The sequence below is a fragment of the Budorcas taxicolor genome, chromosome 14, assembly GCF_023091745.1.
Source record: "Budorcas taxicolor isolate Tak-1 chromosome 14, Takin1.1, whole genome shotgun sequence".
Classification (NCBI taxonomy): domain Eukaryota; kingdom Metazoa; phylum Chordata; class Mammalia; order Artiodactyla; family Bovidae; genus Budorcas; species Budorcas taxicolor.
Window position 1 is genome coordinate 18,253,396 of NC_068923.1, and position 8,229 is coordinate 18,261,624.

Consider the following 8,229-nt stretch of genomic DNA (forward strand, 5'->3'; position numbering starts at 1 on the left):
TGCTCTCTGGACCTTAAAATACAGTCACATTAAGTATTTCCTCTAGATACATTGAACACCATGTCTAATGGTGTTGTAACTTTTGCTTCTACTATTAAATAAGATTTAAGAAGCTCACAGGATGATGGTCAATTACATTTACTCACTCTGATGTATTTTTGTTTCCTTTCTTTAGTTCCAAACTTCTCTTAACATTCCTTCCTGTTCAGAGAATATTCTTTAAGGATATGATTATTAACAAAAATTCTCCTAATTTGCCTTCATTGGAAAATGTTCATATTTTCTATTTTTTTCTTCCTTTCCTGTGTCCATGGTTTCATATAAGGGATCTGCTGGATATAATTTATCATTTCTCCCTGACTGCTTTCAAATTTTCTTGTCTTTAATTTTCAGAAGTTTAATTATGATATGTGTTGGCATGGGTTTCTTTGTGTTTGTCCAATTTAGGGTTTTCTTATATTCTTGAATCTGCAGGTTTCTTTTGCCACTTTGGGAAGGGTGCAGTTCAGTTCAGTCGCTAAGTCGTGTCCGACTCTTTGCGACCCCATGAATCGAGCATGCCAGACCTCCCTGTCCATCACCATCTCCTGGAATTCACTCAGACTCATGTCCATTAAGTCCGTGATGCCATCCAGCCATCTCATCCTCGGTCATCCCCTTCTCCTCCTGCCCCCAATCCCTCCGAGCATCAGAGTCTTTCCCAATGAGTCAACTCTTTGCATGAGGTGGCCAAAGTACTGGAGTTTCAGCTTTAGCATCATTCCTTCCAAAGAATTCCCAGGGTTGATCTCCTTGCAGTCCAAGGGACTCTCAAGAGTCTTCTCCAACACCACAGTTCAAAAGCATCAATTTTTTGGCACTCAGCCTTCTTCACAGTCCAACTCTCACCTCCATACATGACCACAGGAAAAACCATAGCCTTGACTAGACAGACCTTTGTTGGCAAAGTAATGTCTCTGCTTTTGAATATACTATCTAGGTTGGTCATAACTTTTCTTCCAAGGAGTAAGCGTCTTTTAATTTAATGGCTGCAGTCACCATCTGCAGTGATTTTGGAGCCCAAAAAAATAAAGTCTGACACTGTTTCCAGTGTTTCCCCATCTATTTCCCATGAAGTGATGGGACCAGATGCCATGATCTTCGTTTTCTGAACGTTGAGTTTTAAGCCAGCTTTTTCACTCTCCTCTTTCACTTTCATCAAGAGGCTTTTAGCTCCTCTTCACTTTCTGCCATAAGGGTGGTTTCATCTGCATATCTGAGGTTATTGATATTTCTCCTGGCAATCTTGATTCCAACTTGTGTTTCTTCCAGTCCAGCATTTCTCATGATGTACTCTGCATAGAAGTTAAATAAGCAGGGTGACAATATACAGCCTTGACATACTCCTTTTCCTATTTGGAACCAGTCTGTTGTTCCATGTCCAGTTCTAACTGTTGCTTCCTGACCTGCATACAGATTTCTCAAGAGGCAGGTTAGGTGGTCTGGTATTCCCATCTCTTTCAGAATTTTCCACAGTTTATTGTGATCCACACAGTCAAAGGCTTTGGCATAGTCAATAAAGCAGAAATTGATTTTCTGGCACTCTCTCACTTTTTCCATGATCCAGCTTGATCTGTGGTTCCTCTACCTTTTCTAAAACCAGCTTGAACATCAGGGAGTTCACAGTTCACGTATTGCTGAAGCCTGGCTTGGAGAATTTTGAGCATGACTTTACTAGCATGTGAGATGAGTGCAATTGTGTGGTAGTTTGACCATTCTTTGGCATTGCCTTTATTTGGAATTGGAATGAAAACTGACCTTTTCCAGTCCTGTGGCCACTGCTGAGTTTTCCAAATTTGCTGGCATATTGAGTGCAGCACTTTCATACCATCATCTTTTAGGATTTGAAACAGCTCAACTGGAATTCTGTCACCTCCACTAGCTTTGTTCATAGTGATGCTTTCTAAGGCCCACTTGACTTCACTTTCCAAGATGTCTGGCTCTAGATTAGTGATCACATCATCATGATTATCTGGGTCGTGAAGATCTTTCTTGTACAGTTCTTCTGTGTATTCTTGCCACCTCTTCTTAATATCTTCTGCTTCTGTGAGGTCCATACCATTTCTGTCCTTTATTGAGCCCATCTTTGCATGAAATGTTCCCTTGGTATCTCTAATTTTCTTGAAGAGATCTCTAGTCTTTCCCATTCTGTTGTTTTCCTCTATTTCTTTGCATTGATCATTGAAGAAGGCTTTCTTATCTCTCCTTGTTATTCTTTGGAACTCTGCATTCAGATGCTTGTATCTTTCCTTTCCTCCTTTGCTTTTCGCCTCTCTTCTCTTCACAGTTATTTGTAAGGCCTCCCCAGACAGCCATTTTGCTTGTTTGCATTTCTTTTCCATGGGGATGGTCTTGATCCCTGTCTCCTGCACAATGTCACGAACCTCCATCCATAGTTCATCAGGCACTCTGTCTATCAGATCTAGGCCCTTAAGTCTATTTCTCACTTCCACTGTATAATCATAAGGGATTTGATTTAGGCCATACCTGAATGGTCTAGTGGTTTTCCCTACTTTCTTCAATTTAAGTCTGAATTTCGCAATAAGGAGTTCATGATCTGAGCCACAGTCAGCTCGTGGTCTTGTTTTTGTTGACTGTATAGAGCTTCTCCATTTTTGCCTGCAAAGAATATAATCAATCTGATTTTGGTGTTGACCATCTGGTGATGTCCATGTGTAGAGTCTTCTCCTGTGTTGTTGGAAGAGGGTGTTTGCTATGACCAGTGCATTTTCTTGGCAAAACTCTTTAATCTTTGCCCTGCTTCATTCCACATTCCAAGGCTAAATTTGCCTGTTACTCCAGGTGTTTCTTGACTTCCTACTTTAGCATTCCAGTCCCCTATAATGAAAAGGACATCTTTTTTGGTGTTAGTTCTAAAAGGTCTTGTAGGTCTTCGTAAAACCGTTCAACTTCAGTTTCTTCAGCGTTACTGGTTGGGGCATAGACTTGGATAACTGTGATATTGAATGGTTTGCCTTGGAAACGAACAGAGATCATTCTGTTGTTTTTGAGATTGCCTCCAAGTACTGCATTTCGTACTCTTGTTGACCATGATGGCTACTCCATTTCTTCTGAGGGATTTCTGCCCGCAGTAGTAGATATAATGGTCATCTGAGTTAAATTCACCCATTCCAGTCCATTTTAGTTCGCTGATTCCTAGAATGTCGACGTTCACCCTTGCCATCTCTTGTTTGACCACTTCCAATTTGCCTTGATTCATGGACCTGACATTCCAGGTTCCTATGCAATGTTGCTGTTTACAGCATCGGATATTGCTTCTATCACCAGTCACATCCACAACTGGGTATTGTTTTTGCTTTGGCTCCATCCCTTCATTCTTTCTGGAGTTATTTCTCCACTGATCTCCAGTAGCATTTTGGGCACCTACTGACCTGGGGAGTTCCTCTTTCGGTATCCTATCATTTTGCCTTTTCATACTGTTCATGGGGTTCTCAAGGCAAGAATACTGAAGTGGCTTGCCATTCCCTTCTCCAGTAGACCAGGTTCTGTCAGACCACTCCACCATGACCTGCCCGTCTTGGGTTGCCCCGCAGGCATGGCTTGGTTTCATTGAGTTAGACCAGGCTGTGGTCCTAGTGTGATTAGATTGACTAGTTTTCTGTGAGTATTGTTTCAGTGTGTCTGCCCTCTTGCAACACCTACCATCTTACTTGGGTTTCTCTTACCTTGGGTGTGGGGTATCTCTTCACAGCTGCTCCAGCAAAGCACTGCCGCTGCTCCTTACCTTGGACGAGGGGTATCTCCTTACTGCTGCCGTTCCTGACCTTCATCGTGGGATAGCTCCTTAGGCCCTCCTGTGCGTGTGCAGCCACCGCTCCTCGGGTGCTCCTCCCGGCCGCCAGCCGTGGCCTCGGGCTTTGGGTGGCTCCTCAGGGTCACCGTCCCTGGCCTCGGGCACAAGGTGGCTTCTCCCGGCAGCCACTGACCTCGGACGCGGGGTAGCTCCTCTCGGCCACCGCCTTGACCTTGGACCCGGGTTGTTTCCTCCCAGCGGCCACTGACCTCGGATGCAGGGTAGCTCCTCTCGGCCACCACCCCTGACCTCGGACGCAGGGTGTCTCCTCCCGGCCGCCACCCCTGACCTCGGAGGCAGGGTAGCTCCTCGCAGAAGGGTGCAGATATTTATTTACATAAATTTTCATCCTTCTCTCTCTCTCTCCCCTATCCTTATGACACTCCAGTAATATGAATGTTAGGCCCCTTTGTTATTATTTCAAAGGTCCATGAAATTCTGTTCATTTGTTTTTCCAGTGTATTTTCTCTCCATTGTTCAAATTGAATTCCATTGATCTGTCCTTAAATTCATTCCAAATGTGTGTATAGGGTTTATCAACCACAAGCAGGTTTATCCACCAGATTTTATGTTATCATTTTCTTAAATATTACCTCTATTACTTTTAAGGAATATTTTTTTGTACATATTATGTGTCAGATAGTGCCACATGCTTCACTCAAATATTCTTATATCCATTTCATAAAAGTGTTGGTCATACTTTTGTAGATGACTATTAACATTATTTTCAACATTTTTATAAATGCAGAAACTGATTTAGAGACTTCATATGTTTTATCTAAAGTTAACACTGTTGAATGATTGGGTCAGTTTGTCATTCAGGTGACTTACAGTTTTAAATTATAGAACCTTAATTCTGCATTATTGTCCTTTTCAATATAGAACTATTCAAAGATGCCACTAAAACTGGGGAGTCGGAAATTCTACTGGCCACAGACAGGAAACTTGGGATCCAGCCTGACTCTGCCACAGCAGTGCTGAATGTGGACAAGTCCTTGCATTAACCTGGAGCTCATACCTTATCTGCAAGAGCGAAGGTTTACATGCAATGATTTCTACCATACTTTGCATCTCAGGCCCTATGAACTAAATGCTGGTCGGTACATTTAGTAATGACTATTTTAGTTTTAATATGAGATTAGAGATACTTGCGGAGAAGGCAATGGCACCCACTCCAGTACTCTTGCCTGGAAAATCCCATGGGCGGAGGAGCCTGGTAGGCTGCAGTCCGTGGGGTCGCTAATAGTCAGACACAACTGAGTGACTTCACTTTCACTGTTTACTTTCTTGCATTGGAGAAGGAAATGGCAACCCACTCCAGTGTTCTTGCCTGGAGAATCCCAGGGCCTGGGGAGCCTGGTGGGCTTCCGTCTATGGGGTCGCAAGGAGTTGGATACGACTGAAGCAACTTAGCAGCAGCAGTAGCAGCAGAGATATTTGTGTCACTGACAAAATGTATTCCAAAGAGCTAAGTGTTAGTGGGTTTCAGGAAACATTAACCCTAAAAGATGATGCACACAGGATTGAAAGTCCTGTAGTCAGTTTGATGGGAAGAAAACACGTTCCCCTTTGGAAAGCAAGTGAGAGCAAAAGCCACTCAGTTGTGTCTGACCCTTTGTGACCCCATGGACTATGCAGTCCATGGAATTCTCCAGGCCAGGATACTGGAGTGGGTAGCCTTTCCCTTCTCCGGGGGATCTTCCCAACCCAGGGATGGAACTGAGGTCTCCTGCATTGCAGGCGGATTCTTTACCAGCTGAGCTATCAGGAGAGTCAAAATGTGCCTTACTCCACAGCACCCTGGGAATAATAATCCTCTTTAATTTATGCTCACCTAGCATTTTTCCAAACGAGTCCATTTTCAAAACACACCCTTTTAAGCTACTTTGGGAAAACTTAGATTAGATTTATTCAGCTTGATTGCAGGGGCCCAGACTTACAACTGCTTAAATTGTATGCATCATAAGACAAGACATATCATAGACCTTACTTTATTAGGTGGAAATAAAAGGGACTGCTGTTAGATGGCTATTTCACTTTTGTCTGTTTCATTTACCGAGAGGAGAGAGGCTGTGATTTGTATAACGGATGATCATTCTTTAGGAGCTGTTTGTGAGATCGTCATTAGGACACACTTCCTTTCCTTTTGATTAATGATAACCTGCTCTGTGTACCTACTACGTTTGAGCTCTCTGCTCATAAGAAAGTGAGAGGAAAAATACTCAACGCAAGAGTTTGCTGAATCATTACAGTCCACTGGCTTTCTTTTCATCCTCAGAACCAGAAGTTATGCTCCCTATATTCTGGGAACCAATTAGGAGCTTTCACATGTATGAAAGTATGATATATTCATTCAAACTAATAGTTATAGCCTGCAGCTCTGAGTCATTGACATGGTTTGTAAGAACACCGATATCTAGGACAAATTCTCATCTCTTTAAGTTCCAGCCCATTTGTGAAAAGTAATGTCTCCTTTCCAGTGGTCTTGGTTTCACACTAAAAATACTTAGAAATGGTATATATAGGTTAGAGAAGCAGTTTTCAGATTTTCTCCAAGTTCCTGACAATAAGGCTGTGTGTAGGGTATGTGGCTGATGATGGTGGCTTGGAATAGGTGATGAAGGGGATGGAGGTGGGGAGAATGACTTTGACAGCTTCTTACCACTAGCGATTTCCTGGTGGCTCAGATGGTAAGGCATCTGCCTGTAACACTGGAGACCAGAGTTCAATCCCTGAGTTGGGAAGACCCCCTGGAAAAGGAAATGACAACCCACTCCATTACTCTTGCCTAGAAAATTCCATGGATGGAGGAGCCTGGTGGTCTACAGTCCATGGGGTCGCAAAGAGTCAAACACGACTGAGTGACTTCACTTTCACTTTTCTTTTATCACTTGCAGCCAGAAAACCTAGACCCATCCCCCACCATCTATCACCAAGTTGACCGAGTTTGCCTCTTAATGGGCTTCCTGTCTGATTGCTCTGCCATCTCTTACCCACATATGACCCAGAGGAATATCTCCTTTTGAACTTCATATTAACATATAATACAAAAAGAGTACACATACAACAAGCCCCCAGCTTGATGAAGTTTTACAAATGGAACACCTCTTACAATTGGCTTCCAGACGAAGAAGGAGAACCTACTTCTCGGTCCTCAAACTTCTTCCTGCTCCTGCCAGACACCAGCTATTCTCCACAGCAACCAGCACCCTGACTTCTGAGAGCAAAGAAGAGTTATGCCCACTTTGAAAGAAGGAATTTAGCACTTATCCTTTGCCGCTGTGATTTTCTTCCCTGTACAATGTAGTTGTCAGATTCAGACATACTGTTGTAAGTGAAATCTTTTAAAAACATAGATCATACCACACCACTCTCCTACCCCAAACCTTTGGATGCTTTTCTGTCACATTCAGAATGAAAATCTTCCGTTGAGGCACAGAAGTCCATTTGTTCCGTCTCCCATTCCTTTCCCCCCCGGCCCTCCTTCTTTATCTAACACCTCCTCCTTGCTGCTGTCCCTGGATTTCACCAGGATGTTCCCCATGTCAGAAGCCACTGTCTGAGTTTGGGGTTCTGATGCCCAGTTGGTAAATGCCCAGTTTATCTGAGGTCCTAGCTCCTGAAAAGCCGATATGCAACCTTGAATCCACGCCTCAGTCTCCAGTGCCCCTCCCCTCCCCGCAGAGCCTGACCATCAGGACTCTGCAAACATGCCTCCCATTCTTCCTGCTACATCAGTCTCCATGGGACCTAGTGACACGATCACCCTTCATCAGCAGCCACCCTTTCCCTCAATCACTGTTTATTTCTACAGCCATATTTTACCCAGATCACTTCCTCCCCATGGAATGTAACTTCACTTCCAAACCAGTCTCACCATCTCATCTGCTCACAATTATATCTTTAGATCCGATCCATTGGCCATGGCTGGGTTGAACAAATGTAGTTTCTTTCCTATGAAATCATGGCATTTGGAGTCAAGAACTTGGATGTTAGCTTATCTCAATTTCTATCTTTAATTTGAAATGCAGACTGCTATGCAGTGAGCTTCCCTGGTGGCTCAGATGGTAAAGCATCTGCCTGCAATGCAGGAGACCCGGGTTCGATTCCTGGGTTGGGAAGATCCCCTGGAGAAGGAAATGGCAATCCACTCCAGCACTCTTGCCTGGAAAATCCCCATGGATGGAGGAGCCTGATAGGCTACAGTCCATGGGGTCGCAGTGTCGGACATGATTGAGTGACTTCACTTTCACTTTCACTGTGCAGTGGAGACATTACTTTGCCAACAAAGGTCCATCTAGTCAAGGCTATGATTTTTCCAGTAGTTACGTATAGGTGTGACAGTTGGACCATAAAGAAGGCTGAGTGCTGAAGAA

The 8,229-nt window shown here is 43.6% G+C and overlaps 1 non-coding gene across 1 annotated transcript; it reads left to right on the forward strand.

Moving 5' to 3' along the window:
- The first annotated feature begins 7,902 nt into the window (after positions 1-7,902).
- On the forward strand, positions 7,903-7,974 carry TRNAC-GCA (transfer RNA cysteine (anticodon GCA)). Its single transcript has one exon. It is a non-coding gene; the product is annotated as a tRNA-Cys (tRNA).
- Positions 7,975-8,229: the final 255 nt, after the last annotated feature.